The sequence below is a fragment of the Lissotriton vulgaris genome, chromosome 11 (assembly GCF_964263255.1).
Source record: "Lissotriton vulgaris chromosome 11, aLisVul1.2, whole genome shotgun sequence".
Taxonomy (NCBI): domain Eukaryota; kingdom Metazoa; phylum Chordata; class Amphibia; order Caudata; family Salamandridae; genus Lissotriton; species Lissotriton vulgaris.
In genome coordinates this window covers 1,105,284,544-1,105,297,141 of record NC_141699.1, presented here as the reverse complement: position 1 = coordinate 1,105,297,141, position 12,598 = coordinate 1,105,284,544, and positions in this window count along the sequence as shown.

The window sequence follows — 12,598 nt, the reverse complement described above, 5'->3', positions numbered from 1 at the left end:
TCTCTCAGGACTCGATCTCCCAGAAACCCACGAGGGTGTCAGGGAAACACTGGAGCTGGATTTTCTCAGCAGGAGAAAAGACAGCGTCTCTCTCAGTGCATCAGCAGGGAGAGTCGGCTTCCTTCGGCACTCGCATCAGCTGGGCTTCAGGCAAGTAGATAGCCGATCTGCTCCAAACCACCGTGTGTTTGCTTAAGGCAGATGCTGGTATATTTATACCTGGAAGGTGCCGAGTTTGACGTAAGGTTGGACATAAGACGTCACTAAGAACTGGCAGTTCTTTCAGGACACTCAGCAGGTCTAGGACAAATCAAAACAGAAGCAGGGGAAATTCCCAGGCTGCTGGAGGCTTGGTTTGTTTAAGAACGTGCTGTACTTTCTAGGAGTCTATGGGAGTAGCCTTGCCGTATTTGGACTGTATTGGCTATGACTTAATATGGATATGATTCTTATGCCTTTATAAGGATATGATTTATTTTAACCACACAAGGGCATACATCATGGATATCTAATTAGGGTCCTAGATACATTCACAACAGCGCAAGGGATCTGACCTTGGGACACTTCATACTCTTTTTATTTGTCTTATACAAGCATTTGTGATCATATCCACTCAAAACCAAGGGGCTGATTAGGATGTAGGGCAGATCGCCACCGACCGTATGGCGGTGGCCATCCGCCCTACATCCTTCCCCGTCTGCCACCCATTTACCCCCGCCATATTAGTATGGCAGGGGGTACTGCAGCAGATGGGAAGACCATATCCCGCTTTTTTCGCCCGGTCGACATGTCCACCAGGTGGAAAAGGGCTTAATATGGTGGCGGTGTCTGCTAAACACCGCCATCCATATTAGCATGGGGCGGAAACATGCCTTTCCATGGGGGGTACCTATGGTGCCCGCCTTCATTGTCATGGACATAGTGGCAGGCACCTCGTGGCCATTTTATACCAGCTTACTTACAGGGAAATGAGCTTCAGAACCTAAAAAGGTTAGTCAGCACCTAAAGAACTATGTGACTCTGCAGCTGTTTTATTTTCCACTGTAGAAAGATGCCTCTCAATATAGTTCACTAAAATGAAGTACACTGTGCAGAGAGCCCAGTGGATCCCTTATTGGTAAAGAGAGGTAAAAGTAGATAATACAAATGCTTTATTTGAGGCAGTGTGGATGAGCAGGTAATGGTAAGCATTTATTGTAATCACAGAGACAATAAATGAGACACACACTCTAAAATAGTTCCAAGACCAATTTGTAAAAATGACTTTGATTTTTATGTAATTATAATTATGTTTTATATAATTTTTCAGACCAAGAACTTGGTTTTAAGGTAAGTATTTTTAAGTTATGAATTTTTAAAGTTCACAAAATAAATCACTATTTTGTGTAATTTTGTACAGTAGAAGTCAATGGGAGGGAGAAAATAGGAAAAACCATAGAAAATCACACAGTGGGTAATCGAGGTCCATGTCTGGATTTGGATATGTAGCAAGGCCGGGTCCAATCTTCCAGCAGCAGAAGTTTGGGAGTGTCCCGGGTTCAACTGGAAGCATGCACGCCATGAAGAACGGGGCCACCTGAACACAGGAAGACTTAAAGGTAAGTCTGAGGGATCCCACTTGCTGGAGCAGGTTGCCAAGGCCTCAGGACCATGGGAGATCTGCTGGTTTGTCATTAACGAGGCCGGCCGGGTGCAGCCAAGCACTGTGCATCGAGAAGGTAATCGCGGTCAGGGGCAGGCAGGCTGTAGAAGCTATTCTGGGACAGGTGGCTCATGATGCAGGTCTCAGGGTTCTCGGTGTCCCTCAATGGGTTTCTGTGTCCTGTGTCGTTGGAGTTTGGACTCAACTCTTTCTTCTTGGTCTTCAGTGTAAGTGCGCCGGGAAATTGGTACTGCATGTCTTTGGCAGATCCTGGTGTCCTCCCCTTTGGTGGAGGGACAGATCTGATCCTTCAGAGCTGGTGTACCTCTTCTTGCTTGGGTGCTACATAGGAGCCGTGGGCTGCAGCAGATGGGTAACCCGGACATTGTGGGTCGGTGCCTGCAGGCTGCAAGAGAGTAGTTCCCTACTCCAAGGGAGGATCTCAACAATTTGTCAAAGGCTGGAGTTGCTCCAGTGTTCTTGGAGGACTCACAGTTGCAGGATGAGACAGCAATCCAAGATTGTTAATTCCTGGTCTTTGCTACTGTGTGCCTGCAGCGACTATCAGGTTACCCTTGCTGAGTGGATATGAGGGCATTTCCCCACGAAGCAGCTGTGGCAAATAGATGCTGAGGTATAGCAGCCGACGTGTCTCAGCGCCTTGATGCACACTGTTCGATCATGCAACCTTTGTCTGCTTTTATGGGTCAGATATCCTCTGGTTCAATGGGTTAGACCTACAAAATACAGGTACCTATTAGAAACAGCAGTAATCATTGCATCATTAGCTATTTATTGCTGGAACACATGAGTATTGTCTAGGCTGTTACCATTACCTAGTAATCCTCTTGATGTCCAAATTAGTTGTGTTACGTCACACACCCTTATGGCAGACGGATTCACGCTGGTGTGAATCATCCGCTAGATCCTGCTTTGGTGTCGCTCATGTGCTATGTGCTCGGTTCACAGTCTAATAAAACTAAGTCTCTGTGCACACAATGTTCAATCCTCTTTTCAGTTTCAGGCACCTTGATACTTGCCTCAGGTTTTATGTTATGCACATAAATATGTTCCGTTCTGTGGCTGTAAGTCTTTACATCAAATTAAATAGCATATTACTATGTCCCTTTTTTTGCGGCGCTGCTGAAGTTTAATGTGTGTACCTAATGTCTTGTGTTTTTTCGTTTCCTTGCAGGGCCTTGGAGTCTAGGATGCTGCTGCTTTATTCTTCTGAGCTGCATGTATTAGGCTCTGAGAAGTGCAAGTGGAGGGAGGGTTTCTGAAGGACGATGGGCACAGGGGCTGCCAGAGAGATCCTTGTTGGGCAGAGAAGATGAGGCAAAGCACGCGGCTGGTGTTGGGGCACAGTTTGAGTAGGACCGCGCTGAACATAGCCATCGCAAGCAAGCAGGCAAGCATAACGTTTGGTGACAAACAATGGCAATGAGTCAAAAAACATGTTAGCGTGTACAAATCCCAAACCTTGCCAGTATGTCCAAATCATAAACCATGTCCGTATGTACAAAGAACCATCTCAACAGTGCACAAACAAATCGGCAATGCTTGGGGACAAAGGGCCACATGCATCAAAGTAAGGAATTGCAATTCCTAATTAGCGATTTTTAAGAAATCGCTATTTAGGAATCGTAAAAAGAATTGTGATTACTGCAAATTCCTTAATAGTGACTTGCAAATTGTGACTCACTATTAAGGAACGCCTTCCCATTCATTCCGGGAGGCCCATACGAATGAAAGGGAAGAATTTTGCAATTTGTGAGTAGCAAATAGATACTCGTAAATTTCAAATGCAATTTGAAGGGTGCTAGGGGGCCTAAAGCCACCCTGCAGCACCCCCAAAATTGTCATGTGTGTGCATGTGGCGCACACATATGCCCTAAGAGCATATGTGTGCACCGCATGGTACTTTGAAAATTGCACTTTTGTCCATTTTCAGACTGATTTGCATATGGCCATGTCTGAACTGGGGTGGTGTGGAGTGCAAAAAAACGATGGATTTAGGCCCAGATCTCTGTACTGGAATGAATGTGTGACATTGTTCTGCATTCTGTCCATCAACTGTGGTTTTTGTATTTGTCACCCCGAGTGGGATGGGTATGCTCAGACGTGAGTCCCATGCTCTCCACACCACTGGAATCAAGCAAGCCGGGCTGAAGACAGCTGGAATGCCAGAAACCGGTCCTCAGAAGCTTGTTACCGGTCCAGGGAAGACATGGCTTGGCAGTTCGGGCTGGACTGTTCCCATGAGGCACTGGGTCAGACTGATTTGCATATGGCCATGTCTGAACTGGGGTGGTGTGGAGTGCAAAAAAACGATGGATTTAGGCCCAGATCTCTGTACTGGGGTGAATGTATGACATTGTTCTGCATTCTGTCCATCAACTGTGGTTTTTGCATTTGTCACCCCGAGTTGGATGGGTATGCTCAGACGTGAGTCCCATGCTCTCCACACCACTGGATTCAAGCAAGCCGGGCTGAAGACGGTTGGAATGCCAAAAACCAAAGCCAGAAACCAAACCGGTCCTCGGAAGCTTGTTTCCGGCCCAGGGAAGACATGGCTTGGCAGTTCGGGCTGGACTGTTCCCATGAAGCACAGAGTCAGACTGATTTGCATATGGCCATGTCTGAACTGGGGTGGAGTGGAGTGCAAAAAAACGATGGATTTAGGCCCAGATATCTGTACTGGGGTGAATGTATGACATTTTTCTGCGTTCTGTCCATCAACTGTGGTTTTTGCATTTACAATGCGGCCCACCATGTGGCAAAAACGGCACAGATGCGTGACGCATCTGTGCCGTAAAAGCAGCGCATTGCTGGAGCTGCCTCGAGCTTGCGACGCAGCTCCAGCAATGCTCTGGGGGTCCCTATCTTCCCAATGCTGCATCAAGCCTTGAGCCTGCTTCAAGCAGGCGCAGGGTTTTGACGCAGCATTGGCCTAAAAGTGACTGAGTGAATTTTTGTAGATTTCACTCAGCCACTTTTAGGAGGCGTTCCTGCGCAGGAACGCCCTCCCCTGCGCCTGACCGCCGACTGATGGCGCAGGGCTTTACAACGTGACGCATCTCTCAGATGCGTCACATTGTTAATACCCAGCACCGTGGCGCATCTTTTGTGCTGCCGCTGCGTCACAAAAGGTCTCGGTAGAGGGTGGGAGTGGTGAACCAGAGGGTGGCAGTGATGAACCAGAGGGTGACAGTGATGAACCAGAGGGTGGCAGAGTGAACCAGAGGGTGACAGTGCTGAACCAGAGGGTGGCAGTGCTGAACCAGAGGGTGGCAGGGGTGAACCAGAGGGTGGCAGTGATGAACCAGATGGTGGCAGGGGTGAACCCGAGAGTCGCAGTGGTGAACCAGAGGGTGGCATGGGTGTACCAGAGGGTGACAGTGGTGAACCAGAGAGTCGCAGTGGTGAGCCAGAGGGTGGCAGTGCTGAACCAGAGGGTGACAGTGGTTATCCAGAGGGTGGGAGTGGTGAACCAGAGGTGCTGTAATGAACCTGAGGGTAGCAGTCGTGAACCAGAAGGTGGCAGTGGTGAACCAGAGGGTGACAGTGGTGACAGTGCTGTACCAGAGGGTGGCAGGGGTGAAACAGAGGGTGCTGAGATGAACCAGAGGGTGGCAGTGGTGAACCAGAGGGTGGCAGTGCTGAACCAGAGGGTGACAGTGGTTAACTAGAGGGTGGCAGTGGTTTACCAGATGGTGGCAGTGGTGAACCAGAGGTGCTGTGATGAACCAGAGGGTGGCAGTGGTGAACCAGAGGGTGGCAGTGCTATACCAGAGACTGGCAGTGGTGAACCAGAGGGTGTTGTGATGAACCAGAGGGTAGCAGTGGTGAACCAGAGGGTGGCAGGGGTGAACCAGAGGGTGGCAGTGCTGAACCAGAGGGTGACAGTGGTTTACCAGATGGTGGCAGTGGTGAACCAGAGGTGCTGTGATGAACCAGAGGGTGGCAGTGGTGAACCAGAGGGTGGCAGTGCTGAACCAGAGGGTGACAGTGGTTTACCAGAGGGTGGCAGTGGTGAACCAGAGGTGCTGTGATGAACCAGAGGGTGGCAGTGGTGAACCAGAGGGTGGCAGTGGTGAACCAGAGGGTTACAGTGCTGTACCAGAGGGTGGCAGGGATGAACCAGAGGTGCTGTGATGAACCAGAGGGTGGTAGTCGTGAACCAGAGGGTGGCAGTGGTGAACCAGAGGGTGACATTCATGTACCAGAGGGTGGCAGGGGTGAAGCAGAGGGTGCTGTGAAGAACCAGAGGGTGGCAGTGGTGAACCAGAGGGTGGCAGGGGTGAACCAGAGGGTGGCAGTGGTGAACCAGAGAGTGGCAGTGGTGAACCAGAGGGTGGCAGTCATAAACCAGAGGGTGGCAGTGGTGAACCAGAGGGTGCTGTGCCCATACACAACCGCATGGGTAACTTCACCATGCAAGCGGCCCGCGAAAACGCAAAAAGCCCCACGAACACGCAAAGAACCCTGCGAATACGCAAAAAAACAAAAATCCACCAATTCGCACAAATTCGCGGATTTTGCGGATTGCAAATTTGTTTTCGCGCAAATTCGCGGAATGCGAATTCGCAAATTTCGTCCATACTTACTTTACACATGATGCATAAAAACACATTCAGAGGTATAGTCAAGAAGCTTTACACATGATGCATGAAGACACATTCAGAGGTATAGGCCAGAAGTTTTACACATGATGCGTAAATCACATTAGGGTCCAGGTTGCGCAGCTGGGGAAGGCCAAGGTAGGGATGAAGGAGTGCGTCTCACTGCTAAGTTTACAAACACAGGTCCCCTAGAAAGAAAAACTAAACATAGCAGCTGCCCACTACTTGCTGGGCAGCTGAGGACAAACTGCGGCATGGGCTCTCACTGGCCCTTAGAAACAAAACTGCGCCAAACTGAACCATCTGGCTCTGAAAATACATGTGCCCTCTGGAGCACTCTGGCTCCTCAAAGAAAGAAATGCCCCCAACAGTGGAGCCCTCTGTCTCTGGAGGCTCACCAATGACCCCAAATCACGTTGGAGCCACGGGGCTCTGACTGAAATAATGCTGCCAACTAGGGGAGCGGCCCGCTGCCACCGGGGCCGCTCCACCACGTGAAATGCCCCAGTGGATGTAGGAGCCTCTCAGGTTCTAACTAAAAAAATGCCCCCAGGATGTAGCAGCCTCTCGGGCTCTAACTAAAAAAATGCCTCCAGGAGCCTTCGAGGCTTTTAATAACAATGCCCCCTAAACATAGGAGCGGCCCGCTGACATCCTGGGCCGCTCTGAAAAGGGCAAGGGGCACTACTTTGGTGCCTGAGGGACCCCCACTGGGGCCCCTTCACTTGGATTCGCCCATCGCTAGGACCGGCCCGCCACTGCGGGCCCACGGTGCACACCTGGCCTCCCACCCGCTCCAGCCGTACAAAATTACCGGCTCTCGCGGGGGAAGGCTTCTTCCTTGAACGGCGGTAGCGCTCAGCGGGGCTCTCTCTCCTCATGGGAGCCCCGCCTTCTCAATGCGCCCGCTTCACCCGTTCTAAACCTGGTCCCACATCTCGGGACCGGTACTTGATGGGGAGCCTCCGTGGCTCCGGGGAGTAGCCCCTTCTTCCGGCCAGGCGCCGGCCAATTAGAGTGCGGTGGCGGGCGGGACTTCCTTTCATAACCGGAAGTCCCGCCCAGCATCAGGCACTACAGTGCGTGACTTCCTGTTTTTGGCCCAAGGGCCGCAGCAGTGATTTTCAGGCAGAAACGAGGGGTGGGCACCCACGGTACTAAAATAAACGTAGAAGTAAGGGTGGGAACCCACTAAGGAGCATATAAACGGGGTGGGCACCCGTAAATAAGAATACATTAAAAATGAAGAGGCAGGGTGGGCACCTGCACACTGGGCACAATGTAGGGTAGGCTCCTGCCAATTAAAATGTCGAAATAAGCGGGCAAAATGGAGAAGAAGCGCCCTAGGCTCTAAAGGGTACTGGCATCCAGCCCTAAAGTAAAAGACAGCGCTAAAGTCCTGGGGGCAAGGGAAATACAGCGAAAGGTCCCAGAAGTCTTTCCAGGCATAAAGGGCAAGGCATAAGGGTCCCAAAGAAATCCTCCAGCACCCAGTGCATCCAGGGGCTCGGCAGGGCCCAGGGAGGCAAGCCTTCCCCTGGGCCCCAGCAGCAGCACGCCCCTGGTAGATTCAAGTAAGGAACAGCAAAAACATTTTACAGGAGGTGACAGCCTCTTTTTATACACAAAATCCCTTTGTCTCTAGGGTGCAGGGTGGGGGAAAAACCAGACGCAGCTGGTTTTGGAGCACTCTGTTGCTCAGCCCTCTCCCCATTCACTGTCCATGCTAGGGTCATCCGTCACACCTCAGGGGGCGGAGCCAGTATTGTGAGGGGAAAGCCCAGCCCTATTCAGGTCCCAGGTGCACTCCTCCCTCAAATCAATCATGCAGATCTCTCCACTCACCACCGAGGCAGACCCATCCTGACTCCTGGAGCCAGGCTCACCAGCCAGCTCCAGCCAATCACAAGCCAGACAGCCGATTCACATAAATTACACAGACATGCCAACTTCTAGAAGTGGCACTTCAACACTAGACACATTTATTCCGCACACATCATCGCGCAGCATTTAATCACACAAGTTCGCACATACCAAACTTGCACCTGCACTCCCCACGCATCAGGAGCTACCAGGGACACACATATTCCCCATGCATTCCTATGGGAGGGCAGGCCAATCTCACACACGCACTCAGGGAGCGCACGCACTTTACACTGCGCCACAGTCCTTAAGTGCGCAAAGACCAGAAATCACTATAATGAGGTAACCTTACAAGGCATAAAGTTCAGGGGTGAACCTGCCAGAAAGGCCAAGTCCAACAGAATTGCAGAGGTCTTGTGACGGTGTGATGTCGTTGCTGCTGGCGCTGGGGTTGGAGAGCTCTTTTTCGATGCTGAAGAGTTCCTTGCTGTTGTGTGTGTTGTTGTCCAGCCGCTCTTTAAACGATGTCCTTTTGGTGGTGCAGATCAGCTGGTGTTGTTTGTGAGTAGCGTTTTTGAGAGCTGTCAGGTTTTCTGTTGTCTGTTCGTGGTGCCAGGTTTTCTCGAGAGTTGGGCAGGATTTCTTCAATTCTTTGAGGGCATCGGTGAACCATGTGGCTTTCCTGTTGTTGGTCTTGCCTGGGGGGTTCTTCAGTGGGGCAAGGGCATTGGCGCAGTTGATGATCCACTGTGTGAGGTCGTGGGCTGCTTCGTTGGTGTCAGTGGTGTCGGTTGGTGGGTTCTGGCTCAGTGACGTGGTTAGCTGGTCTGTAGTGACTTTACTCCAGCCTCTGTGGGGGATCTGTTGCGGCGGTCGTGGGATGTAGTCTTCTTGAAGGTGAAATGGTTGCAGCTGTGGCCAGTCCAGTGTAGTCCGGTGGAGTGTTTGAAGGAGATGTGGTTGCTGGCAGAGATCGGGTCGAGCGTGTGGCCGGCGTAGTGATTGGGAGTGTTCACCAGTTGCTTGAGTCCGAGGTTGGCGAGGTTGTCGAGGAAGGTGGTGGTGTTGTTGTCATAATTGTTCTCTAGGTGGAAGTTCAGGTCTCCTAGGAGGATGTAGTCTGAAGAGACGAGGGCATGCGGGCTGATGAAATCGGCGATGGTTTCACAAAATTGTGTGCGTGGGCCCAGGGGTCTGTAGATGAGGGTTCCTCTGAGAGTATCTCTGGTGTTGGTTGTGACACTGATGGTGTTCCTGTAAATGATGGCAATTCCTCCTCCGGTTTGGTTGACGCGGTCCTTACGGGTGATCTTGTAGCCGTCTGGGATGGCTATGGCGATGTTGGGGGCTGAGAAAGTGTTCATCCAGGTTTCCGTGAGGAAGGCGACGTCCGGCGCTGTTGTGTCGAGGAGGTCCCAGATTTCGACGGCGTGCTTGTGGATGGAGTGGGTGTTGAGTAAGATGGACTTGAGGTGGTTGTTGTTGTTGCTTGGTCCGGAGGGCGGGGTGTAGGTTCAGAGGCAGGTGAATTTGCAAGCTTGGCAGGAAAAGGGTCCGTGTGTGCGCCTCGGGGGGAGGCTCGGTAGCAGGTGGATGGTCGGCCGGTGTTGAATGCGTGGAGGGCAGCGGTGTTGTATGTCAGTCGGGTTTCCTGGCTTCGGCGGCGGCCAGGGGTCCTGGCGCTGGGCGCGGTCCGGGCACGGATGGGCGCGGACGGGCTTGCCTTAGGTGGAAGGGGAAGAGGGAGGTATGAGCAGCTGGAAGGTGAGAGCGGGCGGCGAATGGGGGACCAGGCGGCGGGCCGCCGGGGACGCAGTGGCAAGAAAGAGCGAGGGGGTAGCGAGAGGGTGGCACGGAAGGTAAAAGGGCACAAAATACGGCGGGGAAGGCAGAAGGCAGGCAGCAACAATGGGCACACAGTACAAATGAACAAAATAAAATAACAACAAGAATAAAATAAATGCGGCAGAAACCAGAGGACTCAGATTCCCCAGCATGATGGAAGTGAGCAGCACTGCACTGGAACTCCATGTCTGGGGTACATTTGTCATAAAAGAAGATTGCCTCAAAGATGTTAAGGGCCTCCCTGGGTCTGTATATGGAAGTGGGAGCTGACATAGTTGTTCACTGGTGCTGTGGTCTTTTGTACCTCCAGGAACCTCTTCTCTACAAAGTCCAGGGGCTAAACAATGTCCTCCCCTGTGGTGAGCTTTCCGTGCATTATGTCTACCTTGGATTGGATATTGCGTGCATCGGTGAAGAGATACAGTGCAGTGGGGTTTGTCTCATACCGGGTGATATTTACTATTGCCCTATGGGGTACTCCTATATTGGGTTGGATCTACATAGGTCCTACATAGGTACAGATGGACAAGACCATTTACTCTTTCAGGGGCTATCTCCCAGGTTAGGTAAAGCCTGTCTGCATCTACTGTGCGGGGTATCAGTGAACATATATAACAGAACCTGTTCGTAGTTTGAGTGCCTACAGCAGTCATGTGTTGGTACCAGGTATTTTGTAGGAGTGTGCTGTGTAGTACAAGAGGAATACTAGTGTTAGATTCAGTGTACGTGTATGTGAGGAGAGAGAGGTCTCTTCGAGTATGTTTCAAGAATGTAGAAGTAGAGTTTACATTATTAGGCATCCGTCTGGCTCCTGGGGGCTCGAGAGCACCCCGGCTATTTAGAGTGTGTACAGAAATATAAAAATATATAACTTAAAAAGCATTTGTAGGCTAGAGGGCATCTTCGTTTGAAGTGTATGTAGACTGGGTGCTTAAAGGTGTCTTATCTTGGTGCAGTGCAAAAAATGTCTCTCAAAGGATCGTTGCAAAAGTCACTTGGTATATGTGTTACTTGATTGATCATGTAACAAAGTCCTTTTGAAAGCTTTTATTGAAGGAATGGCGGGCCAAGCAGGTTTGGTGCACTTACGGATCTCTCACAGACCTATAGGTTAAGAGCTGCAGACTGTAGGTTAGCTTGAAAAAACAAATTGTTAGGCAGTTGATTGAAAAACTCATGCCTTTACATTTTTCAGATGTGTTCGGTGGTATAATTGTGAGTGATCTTTTTCCTAATGGGGTGCTGAAAAGGAAGTACTGAGCTTCCAGGAGGATGATGAGTTTTAAACTGTTTTAAGGGGTGCTAGCATTTTATGGAAATGGTGAGTTTTAAATTGTTTTATTGTTCTTTGTATTTTAGTTTCTCCCTCTCCTATGGTGGGGATAGCACTCTTTGCCTGTGGCCTGCTCCGTTTAAAGGTGTTGAGCTTTGATCAGGGCAGGGGTGTCCTTTTGACCAGTGTGTGCAATTGTGAGGGGAAGTGGATGTTTGAATTTGAGGCTAATGTTTCCGTTGACATGTCCCTTGAGTCTCTGCACTTGGCGTGGAACGAGGTGGTTCGCTAATTAGGTTGAGTTACTATGTTACGCCCTTCTTCTGGAAAGATCCAGAATCTTTGGACTGTTCTTAGGCTACTTTTTCAGGTTCCTGAAGTGCAGTTACCTGTGTTTTTGGGGGTTGCTAATTTTAGGAAAACGATACTGGAGGTGGTTAGATGGTTGTGTGTGTGGGCCCACATAGGAACCTGCAGGGAAAGGGCTGGACTGTGTTTGTTTGTAGTGTTTTGTTGGCTAGAGCCAGGGATTTCATTGGGGCTTTATGTGCTCGGCCTGATGGAAGTGACACTAATGAATGTGATGGGTTTTCCTTTGGACTATGTTTATGTGATAATGTAGAGATAACAGAAATGAATCAAAAATTGGATACTTTTCATGAGTGGGTTTGTTTCCCATCCTCGTCACAATGTGGAAAGAAGATGGCAGGTAAGGGTGGAAGAGAAACTTTATTTCTCGCCAGCAACATCAGCCTCCAGGCAACAATTCCCATCCTGGAACCCAGCCCCAATATTCCAATACCCCAAGATTCTACCCTAAGCACACAAGAATCATAAACCCCAATATTAAGGAAATAAAAATAATAAATAATAATAGGACTTACTAGGCTGAGCAGAGCCCTCCGCAGTGACACAGGTGGTCGGCACCTCCCGCTGACCAGCTTCTCCTGGACCCTCACCTTTCCTTTTCTTGCCCTTGGGTGCTGATGTAAGAAATTAAAAAGTTTAAAAAACAGATTTGTGATTCAGTTAATAATCTCCCCAAACTTATTATGACAGGCATACGCTATCACATAATTGTACTCTAAAAGTGGTCACCTATAGTACTAGTTTCGACTAGAGTCTATCGACTATAGTTGAGTTGGCCATACTAATCCTAAAATCCCTATTCAAAATTTCCTTGCCAAAAACTACATTTGGAACTACTGCATTGCAGTTAATGATCTTTGATTCTATTGTCCTTTCTCAACGCCCTTAATGGAGCAACTCAGTCTCCCTTTTATTGCAATGCAGAGATTGTACATCCCTGTGAAACAGCTTGGAACTTTAAGAGCTACATAAACAAAGTCA